This window comes from Erinaceus europaeus, chromosome 4, assembly GCF_950295315.1.
Source record: "Erinaceus europaeus chromosome 4, mEriEur2.1, whole genome shotgun sequence".
Taxonomy (NCBI): Eukaryota; Metazoa; Chordata; class Mammalia; order Eulipotyphla; family Erinaceidae; genus Erinaceus; species Erinaceus europaeus.
The window spans coordinates 36,715,144-36,729,635 of record NC_080165.1 but is presented as its reverse complement, the minus strand read 5'-3'; the positions used below and the strand labels follow the sequence as shown (position 1 = coordinate 36,729,635).

Genomic DNA, 14,492 nt, shown 5'->3' with positions numbered 1-14,492 from the left:
ATTTTCAGCCGATCTTGAATGGACCTTGAAAAATTCATGGTAAGTGAAATAAGTCAGAAATGGAAGGATGAATATGGGATGATCTCACTCTCAGGCAGAATTTGAAAAACAAGATCAGAATTAAAAAAAAAAAAAAAAAAAAAAGTAGAACCTGAAATGGAATTGTCGAATCGCACCAAAGTAAAAGACTCTGGGCTGGGGGTGGGTGGGTGCGGAGAATACAGGTCCAAGAAGGATGACAGAGGACCTAGTGGGGGTTATATTGTTAAATGGGAAACTAAGGAATGTTATGCATGTACAAACTATTGTATTTACTGTTGAATGTAAAACATTAATTCTCCAATAAAGAAATAAAAAAAAAAGAAGAAGATCAATTCATTCCCTCACCTTCAAGGATACAAAACTTAATTGACAGTCTTCTATGTGAAACTTCATTCACTGCCATTTATTTAACTTATGGGGGGGGGGGTTGTTTTGTTTTCCTTTTTAGTTAAAACAAAAAGAAATTGAGTGGGGCAGGGGAAATAAAGGAGAGAGAAAGAGGGACACCTGCAGTACAGTTTCACTGCTAGTGAAGTACTAGTCCTGCAGGTGGGGAGAAGGGGCGTTGAATACAGATCCTTGAGCACTGTCACATTTGCACTCAACTGAATGTACCACTACCTGGTTCCCATTTATTGCCATTTCATGATTCTTCCTCATACCAGGCCACTAAGCACATTGCTTAATAACCATAATTGCTTTATTTTAATTAAATCAATATTGGTTTTATTTATCAATTCATTTATATGGATTTTTATTTATAAATTATATTAATTTATCTTAATGTGTGATTCATAAGAAGATATACTGGTGCTTAAGGGGATATATCATGAAAAGCAAGACACCAACTCATTCTAAAAAAAAAAAAAAGGTTTTTGTTGTTGTTGTTCTTTTTTATTTTCTGTTTCTCTCATATTATCAATCCAGTCAGCAAATTGTTCAATACATCCAGAACTCAAGAACTTCTATCAATACAGATAGTGTTACTTATGATAGTTTAGCCATCATCTTTCTTTTTCCAGGAAGAGGGATTCATGTTTGTATTTTTCAGAACAGAAGAATCTGTTAAATAATCCTCACATTAAATATAACAACAGAATTCAAAAAGTAAATATACAAAAACTCATCACATTTTTACTAAGCACATTCTATTTCGCAGATACTATTCTGTAGAGAGGGAAAGAAAGATTATGTAGAAGGCCCTGTAAATGTACTCCAGGAGCGACTAATTTAATCCAAGACACATACAAATGAGTCAGGAGAACCAATGCAATCAGGGTCTGGGAATTAAGAAAGTTAAAGAAACACATTATGTATAGACTGATTTTCAAACAATTTGCATTAAGTCACAGAGATTCATTTAAAGGTTTGAAAGAAGGCAGCCAAACTTAAACTTTTTTATAAAAAAAAAATCAAACTATAACTTTTAATCTAGGCAAAGCACTCTATAGGACATTGTAAATTCTACAAATATCCCTTGAATGATTTGATTGCAACAAGTCTTTATTTTATTTCACCCAGTAAATGTAAAAATTGATAAGGGTCAAAGCTTTTTAATCTTATGTTAGTGGTTTGTTGTTGTTATTTCAACATATAGGAGCATCAAAAGAAATAGAAATGGTCCTGAAGTTCTCGATCCCCTTGAAGACCCCCATTAACAGCATTATCGGAAAAGGATTTACTGTGGGAAATGTTCTGTTACATTATAGCAATCAGAGAAAGTACTAGAAAAGCATGAGAATGAAATCGTTATACCTAGAGAACTGCAGCTATACCACGCAGGACAAAAAACAAACACTTTACAAACACTTCCTGAAGCTGCCTTCCTAATGTAATTACCATGACAACTGTACAAGCAGATATCCCGAGTGCTGGCGACTTGAAAATGGTGAATGAAAGTAAGTTAATTTATTGACAAATATTCCTCGATACAGACAATGCGCTATTTTGGTATCGTTTCGGTGCCACACACTTCAGCGTTCTTGTTCGGGAATCCTAAAACGGTTTTTATCAACTATTCCCCCCCACACACACAACCCCGGCCGCGTATACCCAAACACTAAAAGAGAGAACTGGTTCCTTTGTAAGGTCGTGCTCAGTTAAGCCAAATAACTTCAGTTGGCATGTTTCCAGAGGAAAGAACAAGGGAGACGACAGTGGCGTTGTGCTATTGCGTTTTTAGTTTTTGTTTTGTTTTGTGCTTTACGTTTGGTTCACTAATTTATGAGAATTGTTATGTTTTCTTAATGTTGTGGAAGCCTCTAGCCATCAAGACCACGTGGCCTAATGGATAAGGCGTCTGACTTCGGATCAGAAGATTGAGGGTTCGAATCCCTTCGTGGTTAAGTTTATTCTCTTTAGCTAAAGTTACTTTTAAGAGTGGATGCTCACCTGTTAACATACAAGTATACTTAATATTCTTGAGAATGTGAACTCACTTATTACAGGTGTTGCCCCAGCTGTTTCTTCCTACCCCCATTTTACAGAGCTTTTTATCAAACGTTTTGAAGAACTACTGTCAGGGTTAAAGAGAGTTTGAAAGTCAAAATTGATATATTATGTCTTTCAATAATTTAGGATTCCAATTTGTCTCTCCGGCTTCTGAGTTAGAGAATCTGAAAAAAGAGTTAAGATCTGAAATAGCGTTTTTTAGAACTACTGAATATTAGACTAATGGCATTAGGAGCTCCATTGCTGTTCCTCTCACTGGTGTCACCCTAGGACATCTGAGAACATGTACCTGACTGTGATTAAAGTCTGTCACTGCTTTTCTTTTCTTCTCTCTTCTCTTCCTTTCTTTCCATTTCCTTTTTGGGGTTGGGATTAATGATTTACAGTTGACAGTAATATACAGTCTCTAACCACCACCACCACCCCCCACCTAGGGCCTCCTTTGTCATCATATTCCAGGACCTGAACCCTCCCCTCCACCACCTGAGTCCTTTACTTTGATGCAATCCTCAGCTTTTAATTTTTCTCCTCCTATTACATCTTCACTTCCTATATTCCTTTCCTTTTGTCAGCACATGAGAATGTGTCCAGTAATGCAGGGTTTTGTTTTTGTTTTTACTTGTGATTAATAGTTAAGTTACAAGATTGTAAAGTTACAGTGTATAGTTCCACACCTCACCACCACTCTCCCTCCCTCCCTCCCTCCTCCCAAAAATAATCACTAGAGTTGTCACCAGTCTTAGAAACAGTTTGGTTGTTTCTTTTTTTTAGTTTTAGGTGTGTGTGTGTGTTTGGTTTCAAGTTCTCTAGATTTCATATATGAGTAAGACAGTCCAATAGTTGTCTTTGCATTCTTTATTTATTTCACTAAGTATAATAACCTCTAGCTCCAACCATTTAGTCCCAAAGGACACAATATCATCTTTTGTGATGTAACCCAAATATCTTTTTTTAAATGTTGAACTCTCCCACTTTATTTTTTTAATTTTTAAATCTATATTTATTGGATAGAGACAGAGACAAATCAAGAGAGGAGGGGGATATAGAGAGGGACAGAGACAGAGAGGGGGAGGGGAAGAAAGCATCCTGCAGGACATAATAGCTGAGAACTTCTCTAGTCTAGACAACATCAAAGACATAAAGGTTTAAGAAGCCCAGAGGGTCCCAAACAGAATTAACCCAGACTTAAAGACACATCATATTTAGAATGGAAAGGAATAAGGGTAAAGAATGGTACCTGAAGGCTACAAGAGAAAAACAAAGTCACCTACAGAGTAAAACCCATAAGATTAGCAGCAGTCTTCTTCACACAAACACTACAGGCCAGAAGAGAATGGCAAGATATCTATTGAGTGTTCAATGAGAAAGGCTTTCAACCAAGACTACTATATACTGCTAGATAGTCATTCAGACTAGATGGAGGCATCAAAACCTTCTCAGACAAGCAACAGATGAAGTAATCAACTATCACCTGCCTGCCCTGAAAGAAGTTCTAAAAGGTCTCCTATAAACAATCAGATCACCATAAACATGCCACATATCAGAACACTATAAAAATCTATAAGAATGCATTAAAATATCTTCAGTCTATAATATCAGTAAATGTCAATGGTCTGAATTCACCTATTAAAAGGCACATAGTAGGATGATGGATCAGAAAACACAACCCAACAATATACTGTCTACAGGAAAACCACCTAACTCAACAAGACAAACACAGACTCAAAGTGAAAGGATGGAAAACTTACATACAAGCCAATGGCCCACAAAAAAAGGCAGGAACAGCTATTCTCATATCTGACACAGTAGACTTTAAAATAAATAAATTTTTTTTAAAGATAGGGATGGACATTACTTAATGTTCAGAGGATCAGTCAACCAAGAGGACTTAACAATTATTAACATAATTATTAACATAATGTGATAGTCTGACACACAACACTGCACCCCCGCCTGTTACTGCGTGTTTATTGGCGACCTGAATCCTGTCGTGTAAGAAAGCTCTTATTCTTCCTTAGTTCCTGCCTGTCCTCAAGTCTCGAGGCGACCCTGTGACCTGAAGACTGTGTTCATCTCTGTTGGATGAAGAGTGATGGCTCACATTCAAGGGGAAGGTGACCGTTAGCCTGTGACAATGACCTTATGGAATGACTGACCTCTGTCCAAGCTCACATTACCAACCAGCCCAGCATCCAGAGGTGGCATTAGATCATCTGAAAGATCTGATCACCAAATGGTGCAGTGACCTTACCAGACAGACCAGTAACCCATCCTCAACCTTGTAGCAGATGCCAAGAGACCAGAAAAATGCTGGAATGGAAGGCTACTCTGCATCCTCCAGAGGCATTCACACAAATCATGAGGATCCACAGCTGATCAAGCTCAGGGCCTCACAGCACTGAGTACTCCCCCACTGCTCTCCTAGTTCATGAATTTGGGTGGGAGGGGGGTGTATTTGGTTCCCGAGAGTAAAATTAAAGGGACTTTTTGGAATTTGAAAATAAACTCTTGACTTGTAAAAAAAATAATAATAACTTTTTGTTTGTTTGTTGTTTGTTTTCTTACATTCTTCTGAACAGTGAAATATATTCAAAATGATGGTTTAGCTTAGAGGTTCAGTCCATAGCACCAACATAAGCCAGAAGTGAGATCTAATCTGGTTAAAAATACAAACTTAGTATTGTCTTTTACTGTTGTAGTTGCTATTAATGCCTACTTCAATGCCTTCTAGCCAAAGATTACCATTGCACACTTTGTAGTTGGAAGAGTTGTTTGGTTTTGCAAATAGGAAGAGCGCATACCATAAAATAACTTGAAGAGCATAAGGATCTGGATTGGAGCCCCCAGCTTCCCACCTGCATAGGAGTCGCTTCACAAGTGGTGAAGCAGGTCCGCAGGTGTCTTTCTCTCCCCCTCTCTGTCTTCCCCTCCTTCTCCATTTCTCTCTGTCCTATATAACAATGACAACAACAATAACTACAACAACAATAAAAACAAGGGCAACAAAAGGGAAAATAAATAAATAAAATTTTAAAAAATAAATAACTTGAAGAGTCTCAATAACATGTTAGCTTTTTAGTTAAAACTTTTAATATAAAGTATAGAGATTTATTTATGTATTTATTTATTTATTGTTGATCATAGAGACAGAGAGTTAAAGAAAACAGGACAGCAAAGCTTCCCTCAATGCAGTGGGAGCCTGGTTTGAACCTGGACACACACATGGCAAAGAAACACAATATCCAAGTGAGCTAATATTTCATGTGGACTAAAGGGGTATTTTTAGAAGGTATTGTTAATCACAAGCATCCTTTCCCATTTAATGTTTATTTTGCCAAATCATTGACTAAATGCAACATCCACTCATGGTAAAAAATTAAAACAAAAAGGGAGAGAGAAAGAGCACTTCAAAAAATAGAGTACAGAGAGGAAGTGCTTCAACATCATGGAGTTCATGGTAAAAGGACTTCGAATTGGCATAGAAATCAACATTACTCCATCATCTTTCTTAGACGTAACTGTGAGTCAAAAGGCAGAACTCAGTCTAGTTCCATGAGGCTAGTTCCCAAACCTTCTGACTTTTTGAAAGATCAGGAGCATAATGAATTACATTCATTAATCATCAAGGACACACAAAGATGAACAAGACCATGACACCTGACCCTCAGTTCCCAGAAGAATGGGTTAACAGCAGGGGGTGAGGTGTAGACAGAGATTAAGTTACTTTGATTGATTGCCTTAATACATATATAAAATACATTATATATTAGTATATAATATCCATTTATAAAAAATACTGTCAGGGGTTGGGCTGTAGTGCAATGAGTTAAGTGCACATGGCACAAAGAGCAAGGACCAGCATAAGGATCCCAGTTCGAGCCCTCAGCTCCCCACCTGCATGGGGGTTGCTTCAAAAGCAGTGAAGCAGGGCTACAGGTGTCTATCTTCCTCTCCCCCCTCTCTGTATTCCTCTCCTCTCTCTTTTTTTTAATGTAGTTTTTTTATATTTATTTTATTCCCTTTTTTTGCCCTTGTTTTATTGTTGTAGTTATTATTGTTGTTGTTGGATAGGACTGAGAGAAATGGAGAGAGGAGGGGAAGACAGAGGGGGAGAGAAAGATAGACACCTGCAGACCTGCTTCACCACTTGTGAAGCGACTCCCCTGCAGGTGGGGAGCCGGGGGGTTTGAACTGGGATTCTTACACCGGTCCTTATGCTTTGTGCCACCTGCACTTAACCTCCTCTCCTCTCTTGATTTCTCTCTGTTCTATCCAACAACAATGATAGCAATAGCAACAACAATAACAACAATAAACAAGGGCAACAAAAGGGGAAAAAAAGCCTCCAGGAGATGTGGATTCAAAGTGCAGGCACTGAGCCCCAGCAATAAGCCTGGAGGCAAAAAATAAAAATAAAAAAGGAAAAATACTATCTGTCACTATGTTGTAGAATTCTCTAGATACTAATTGCAGTCTTCATTTACATATAGACAATATAAAATACCTCTACACCAGAATCAAATCTTTGGAGAATTCTTAGAGCAATGTGAATACTGTTACCAGGTTCCTGTCCCTCTTGGCTCAAGTCCTCTGTTTGATTTTTATAAATTCAAAATTCTAAGTGTGTCTGTTTTTATTTAATAGCTACATAAGAAAAGGCCACAGCTAACACAATACTCAATGGTAAAGGGTTTCTCTTAAGATAACAACATCTCTTAACATCAAGAACAAAACAAGGGTGCCTGCCTATTCTCATAACTTTTATCAGCACAATATTGGATGCTTTAATATGTTGTGGGAGACTAAATAAGGGCCTCCAAAATAAGCCTATGGCCTCTGAATCTGTAAATGTATTACCTCACATTGTAAGAGACTTTGAAAATGTGAGCAAATTTAGGCTTTTTTAAAAAATATTTTTTTATGTATTATTGGACAGAAACAGAGACATTGAAAGGGGAGGAGATAGAGAGGGAGAGAGACAGAGAGACACCTGCAGCCCTGCTTCACCACTTGTGAAACCTTAGCTCTGCAAGTGAGACCAGGGGCTTGAACCTGAGTCCTTGTGCACTGTAATGTGTGTGCTTAACCAGGTGCATCACCACCTGGCCCCAAATTTAGGCTTTTAAGGTGGGGAAATTATTCTGTATTATCCAAGTGGGCCCAACGGAAGAACAGACCCAGTAGTAAAAAAAAAAAAATTCACGTATGGATAGAAGCAAAAGATGACACAAGGATGAGAGCACTAAACATTGAGAGGGCCAATGAATATACTGCTTATACCCTAGACTCTGCTTCTGGAAGTCTCCAAGAAGAACACAATCCTCGACTTTAGACTTCTAATCTCCAGAACAATAAGAAAATTAATCTCGGGAGCTGGACGGTGGCGCAGAGGGGTAAACTGACATGGCGCAAAGCCCAAGGACTGGTGTTCAAGCCCCGGCTCGCCACCTGCAGGGGGATCGTTTCACAGGCAGTGAAGCAGATCTGCAGGTGCCTGTCTTTCTGTCTTCCCCTCCTCTCTTAATATATCTCTGTCCTATCCAACAACAACAACAATAATAACGACAACAACAAGGGCAATAAAAGGGAAAAAACAGCCTCCAGGAGCAGCTATTTCTAGTGCAGGCACTGAGTCCCAGCGATAACCCTGGAGGCGAAAGAAAGAAAGAAAGAAAGAAAGAAAGAAAGAAAGAAAGAAAGAAAGAAAGAAAGAAAGAAAGAAAGAAAGAAAGAAAGAAAGAAAGAGAGAGAGAGAGAGAGAGAGAGAGAGAGAGAGAAAGAAAGAAAGAGAGAAAGAAAAAGAAATTTAATCTCTGCTTTTTAAACTGCTAAATGTCAGTTATATTGGGGGCCAAGCAGTGCCATGCCTGGCTAAGTGAACAAATAACAGTGTGCAAGGACCCAGGTTCAAGTTCCTGGTCTCCTTCTGTAGGGCTGCAGGTGTTTATCTCTTCCTCCCCTTACCCTCTCAATTTCTCTGTCTCTATCTAGCAACAAATAAATAAAAATGTCAGTAATGTCTTAAAGCAGCATTAGGAAAATGATGGAGAAGTTCAAGACATTACTATGAGTAGACTAAATTGGCAAAAAGTTTCTGTACCAATTTCTATAGGCAAGTGTGACTCCTGAGATTCTTGTTTTGCTATAATAGGACGCTCTGAAGGATGTACTTTCAAACTGTGAAGAGATTGTCCCACTTATAAGTAAGATGACTGTGTTGAGTCCAGGGTATAAGCTATCACACCATGGAGCCTTTGAATAATAAACCTTCAAGGGAAGTCTTGTCCACTACTGCATCTAGGTAATTACCCTTCAAAATGTTTAGGCCTAATGCCAGCACAATGTTCTGGCTAAATAAATAAATGTAACATAAAAAGGGAGATAATTGTGATAGCTGGGACTCAAATCACTAGACTGAGTCTAGAGTGATCTCTAACAAGAAGCACTTGCTACAGCATTTCACATGTATACTATTAGAAAGGACTATACGTTTTGAGACACTCAGAGAAGAAAATGTTTATAGCAGAGACACATGAAACATTAAGACACTTGCAAATAATTAAAAAGAATCCAAGCAACCAAGTAATAATTGATGTCATGAAGAAAAGTTGAAGTCCTAGGATATAGATAATATAAATAAGTAACTTCCCAGAAATAGAAGAAGAGAATAAGGAATCAGAATTACATGAACTTATCAAAGAATAACGTCCAAGGACAAAGCTTAAAGACATACAGAGATCATCAAGAAACTATTTTGAAGAGAAAGGAAGAATCTTCAAAACTACTTGAGGTCCCACCGAGATTTGAACTCGGATCGCTGGATTCAAAGTCCAGAGTGCTAACCATTACACCATGGGGCCATGAGAATTGAGGATATACTAGATTGTCTTTGAATAATATTCTCAGAGTTTGTAATTTCCATAAAGTTTTTTCCATATTATAACTTAGTTCTATACACCTCGGGAAAACTACAGCACTTTCCATTTGAGGGCATATAGAAACACAGAACTCTGGTGGTGGAAACGGCTTGAAATTATACCTCTATTGTTGTTTTTTTTTAAATCAATAACATGTTTTTTTTTCCCCATATTAACTCTGTAGAGACTCATGAAAAACCGACTTATGTCAAACAACAAGGACATCAGAATAAATATGACCACTCATTCAAACTCCTCAGGACCTAGTTTGTGTCAGAAATTATGGAACCAACACCCAGAATTTAGGTCCTGGATATGAAAACCTAAATGATGACGCACCCAAGCGAAGATTTATTTTTTAATGATTTGAAAAGTCTCTGGTACTTTATATGGAAAACTGGGAAATGTTATGCATGTACAAACTATTGTATTTACTGTCGAATGTAAAATATTAATTCTTCAATAAAGAAATTTAAAAAAAGAAAAGAAAGAGAAGCCTCTGGTACAATATTAAGAGGAGGGTGGAGAGGACAAATGTGAAATCCCAGAAGAAAGCAAGAAGGATTACAGTTCTACAGGACATTATCTAAATGCTTAGGGTTAGGTATTAAATTGCATTAAAGCACTCCGTTTATGAGTACTGAAATACACAAAATTACAGTGAGGTCCCACCGAGACTTGAACTCGGATTGCTGGATTCAAAGTCCAGAGTGCTAACCATTACACCATGGGGCACTTAGAAGAAGTCTTTCTTGATACGTAGGAATGAGGATAAAACAAGTGATTCCCAAGAAAGATTAGACATTTTGGTTTAAAATAAGTATTTTCATAAATAGATAATGATGCACCAAATGGACTTAAATTCTTGCAACTGAGTCCAGGGGACCAGAGGTAGGCAAAATTTCAAGTCAGATTTGAGCTAAATTTGCTGTTTTCCAGCCCAAAATTCACCTCAGATCTGTCATATCCTAAGAATCTCCACATAAACATCTTTATTTGGAACTTAAAAACTGTTAGTATTTTCCCCCCAAAATTTTTTGTATTAATTAAATAGGGATTTATGAGACTACAAATTAATAGGAGTGTACATCAAAACCCTTCCCACCACCAAAGGGATGTGTCCCTATTCCCCCTCCGCCGCCCCCCACCCAGTGAAGCTGAACACATACTCTCCAAAATTTTAAAGATTCTCTCTATACAAACATACAAGAAAGGAGTACTTAGATACACTTTGTAAATAAGGGTAATAGTAACCGAATGAAAGAGTTCATTTCAACATTAGTCTATAAAGCTAATCTGGAAAAAGAAAAGTAAGACGTAGTCGGCAGGATTCGAACCTGCGCGGGGAGACCCCAATGGATTTCAAGTCCATCGCCTTAACCACTCGGCCACGACTACATAACGGCTGTCCTGTATTAGATATATTCCCATGAGGATTATTTTCTCTATTCCAAAGAATTTACATTTCAATAAAAATTATTTTGAAGTTCGTGCCATGAAAAGTCGATCAAATGCTAATAGCGGTTTGATAAACAATACACGAAAGCTTTAAGAAAGCCACATTCTAATCCCTAAGAAATACAGTGGCGCACAACTCCACCAGGCACTCCCGAAGTAATAAGAATTTAAGCAGTTAAAGACCGTGAATACGAATTACTCAAATTTGAAAGGCTAGCTACCTCAAGAGGTCCTGGAGACAGAAGGTAGGCTTTGTTTTACAGATAAATTTTATCTAATCAAGTGGGATCATAACCAAAATTATCATAACAGAGAGTGGCTTCGATCCATCGACCTCTGGGTTATGGGACCAGCACACTTGCGCTGCGCCACCCTGCTAATACATTACAGGACGTCTTTTTAAAAGATAAATCAAAGAGAATAATACTAGCATTTACTCAGTTCTAATAACATTCGAGTATTTTCTAAAATATAATATACTAATATCCCTACTTGCCTGCAGCCACTTCCAGATGCCAAAGGCTTAGAATTCAAAGCCAAGACACACCAATAAGCAGATGTCTGGTTTACTTGAATTCAAACCTGAGAACGTCCCAGATTATTGGAAAGCCAAGCTAACTGGCATTGTTTAGAAAGATGAAATTTCAATAGAGAAGTTAACTTTGGCTTCTTCCATAAGCATACTAGATTCCAGAAGCTCAGTTTAAATATCCTGTTAAACTATTTTCCAGCTAGTGACGTCAAAAGTCAACTTTGCATTGGCCGGGAATCGAACCCGGGCCTCCCGCGTGGCAGGCGAGAATTCTACCACTGAACCACCAATGCCTACAAGCTTTTTCTTCCTTCTGCTTGCTTATGTAGAAAGTTTTTATGTTGTTTTTTTTTTTTTTTAGAACTTTTTTTTCTCAATTACAATGGAAAAAAATGTTTGCCTGAATATTCTAAAAAGACTTGTAAATTATAAGGAAACCAAACACAACCAACATATAAAATGACTTTTCCCCATCCTTCCTCCAATTAAAATCTATAATATTAGCAAATTCTGTAAATCTCTTGTTTAGGATGTAATTTAGAATGTGCTTGGTCAAAGAACTTAATTCAAGTCTGAAACATCAAGTGACCTCATTAGGGGAGGGGAAACATCTCAAATTCCATTCTGTTCTGGGGACCCAACTTTGACATGAAGGCATTGTTATAGAAATCTGTAGCAATAAAGAAAATGCTGAAAGTCAGAGTTTTCTCATATCCTATTCTACATGACCACTGACATTTCACTTGTTCTTAGAAAAGATGACCACCAGCTGTTGAGGCTGCTCTTGCACTTTGTAACCAAAAGTCAAACAGCACTTGGAAATTAATAGGAGTTTTCAACCATGTGTTTTAATGACAATTTAGTTGTTTTGGGGGAGGAGCAGAAAATGCATACAGAGAGGAAAAAATAGTGACACCAATGCAAATTATCTCTACTGAAATTAATATTCAGTTTGGATTTCAGGAATGTAATCCACATGTGAAAGTCAATCGGCTTTTAAGTATTTGTGTCACTCTAGTTTCTTCACCTTCCCACTTTCTCTTGAAAATAGAGAAATAGTAGTTTGTATTTGGTAGACTGGATTAAAATGATTTGAAGTGAATGAATAGTAGGAAAATACAAAATTAATAGCAAATTAAGGGGCTATTAATGTTCTTTAAAGAAAGGAATGTAGGCCATATATTAGGCTGTTCCAAATCCTAGTAACAGAAGAATAGTATGAGATATAAATAAGCTTAGTCAAATTACATAATGTTGGTTCTCATTTATTCCTATATAAATGATGCCTAGTGTAATTAACCTACACCATTTTGGGGCAATAAAGGTAAATTAAAACTTTATTCTGTTCACTTGAAAAATAATGCTGGGGGTATGGACCGACCAGTCAACGCCCATGTTCAGCGGGGAAGCAATTACAGAAGCCAGACCTTCTACCTTCTGCAACCCTCAACGACCCTGGGTCCATGCTCCCAGAGGGATAGAGAATGGGAAAGCTACCATGGGAGGGGGTGGGTTATGGGGATTGGGTGTTGGGAATTGTGTGGAGTTGTACCCCTCCTACCTTATGCTTTTGTTCACTAATCCTTTCTTAAATAAAAAATTTAAAAAAATATAATAATGCAAAGGCACTAGACAAATAGAAGCTGCTGATTTTATATATCTACATATGGATATAGATAGAGATAGATAGATAGATAGATAGATAGATAGATAGACAGATAGTTTTTTTGTTTTTCTCCCCTCTAACCAGAGCTGTTCAATTCTATGGTGGTGTGCAACTGAATCTGGAAATTTTGAGCCTCTGGTAAAAGACCTTTTTTTTGCATAACCATTATACTATCTACCCGCACACTCATTTACTGATTTTTCATATAGTTTTTACTAAACCATAAAAGTCAGACATTTAACTTTATTCCTATTATAATAAAAAGCTTCACAGTAATGTTATAATAAATTGACTGGGTAGTTTAGGGTAGTTCTAACATAAATATCAGAAGCATATCCTTTTGTATGTATTGAATAGAAAAAATTTATAACATACACTCTGTTTTCTCAGACCTTATATACTATTGTCAATTGCTCCTTCCTCAAACCCCTAAAAACCCATTTCAAGAACAAAACAGTTTCTTGAAAAGGTGCAAATAGTAACTCAGAAATCGTAATAGTGTTTTAGAGTGGATAGAGCAAAGATATCTTTACAAAGATACCTTTACTGAGATATCTAAAATCTGAATTGTAGTTTTTCAAAAGTGAAAGTGTTTTTAGGATTGGATAAAGATCATGCTGTACATTAAATTGGTAGTCACAGCTAAGAGATAATTGTGAGGTAAAATACATTCATGGCCTATTGCTGTGTAGGAAATTACTTTGTGACTTGGGTCTGACAAGATAGCATAGTTGTCATGCAAATTATTTTCATGCCTAAAGAACCCAAATTCCCAAACTCAGTCCCTAGCATTACCAGAAGCCAGAGCTGAGGGGGGTGGGGGTGGGGGGTGGTGGTGGTGGTAATGTAGTTAGTGCCTTACAATGGCATTTACCATCTCACAGTTTTTGTACCTGTCATCCAAGTGTGCCTTGTCTGGGTAAAATCTTTTATGAGGTTGCAAACAAAGTGCTAATAGAATCTACAATCAACTGCTTTACTTGGTACTGACAATACTGACACCCCCCCCCAACCCCACCTCCTCTTCTAGATGGTTTAGGGAATATAACAAATGTCTGGGAAATAAAATTCTGCCAGCATAATACTAGAGGGATTACCTAAATGTAAAACAAAGGCTCTTTTTGGTACATATATATATATATATATATTTTTTTTTTTTTGGTTGACCACTGGAAATTTATTGTCTGAATTATTCAGGGGGAAAAAAAAGAGAAAACCTCTTACAGAGGAAAGGACTATAGCTAAGATCCTGCTTTGGAAAAGAGCAACAGACATTTGAAGAACTGAAAGAAAAAGAAAATTACATGACAGAAGACTTCTAGGAACAGTTGGTTGCTTTATATTAAACAAAGAACTGCCAGAATAAGATTTTCAGTTCATCAGCAGCTTGCCTCGATGGCAAGCCAAAAACAAAACAGGAATCAAA

At 37.3% G+C, this 14,492-nt stretch overlaps 5 non-coding genes across 5 annotated transcripts; 1 reads left to right on the top strand and 4 right to left on the bottom strand.

Annotated features, from left to right (window-relative positions):
* Positions 1–2,314: 2,314 nt before the first annotated feature.
* Positions 2,315–2,387, top strand: TRNAR-UCG (transfer RNA arginine (anticodon UCG)). Its single transcript has one exon. It is a non-coding gene; the product is annotated as a tRNA-Arg (tRNA).
* Positions 2,388–9,281: 6,894 nt separating this feature from the next.
* TRNAQ-UUG (transfer RNA glutamine (anticodon UUG)) lies at positions 9,282–9,353 on the bottom strand. Its single transcript has one exon. It is a non-coding gene; the product is annotated as a tRNA-Gln (tRNA).
* A 720-nt stretch (positions 9,354–10,073) lies between these two features.
* TRNAQ-UUG (transfer RNA glutamine (anticodon UUG)) lies at positions 10,074–10,144 on the bottom strand. The gene has a single exon. It is a non-coding gene; the product is annotated as a tRNA-Gln (tRNA).
* A 582-nt stretch (positions 10,145–10,726) lies between these two features.
* Positions 10,727–10,808, bottom strand: TRNAS-UGA (transfer RNA serine (anticodon UGA)). The gene has a single exon. It is a non-coding gene; the product is annotated as a tRNA-Ser (tRNA).
* An 814-nt stretch (positions 10,809–11,622) lies between these two features.
* On the bottom strand, positions 11,623–11,693 carry TRNAG-GCC (transfer RNA glycine (anticodon GCC)). Its single transcript has one exon. It is a non-coding gene; the product is annotated as a tRNA-Gly (tRNA).
* Positions 11,694–14,492: the final 2,799 nt, after the last annotated feature.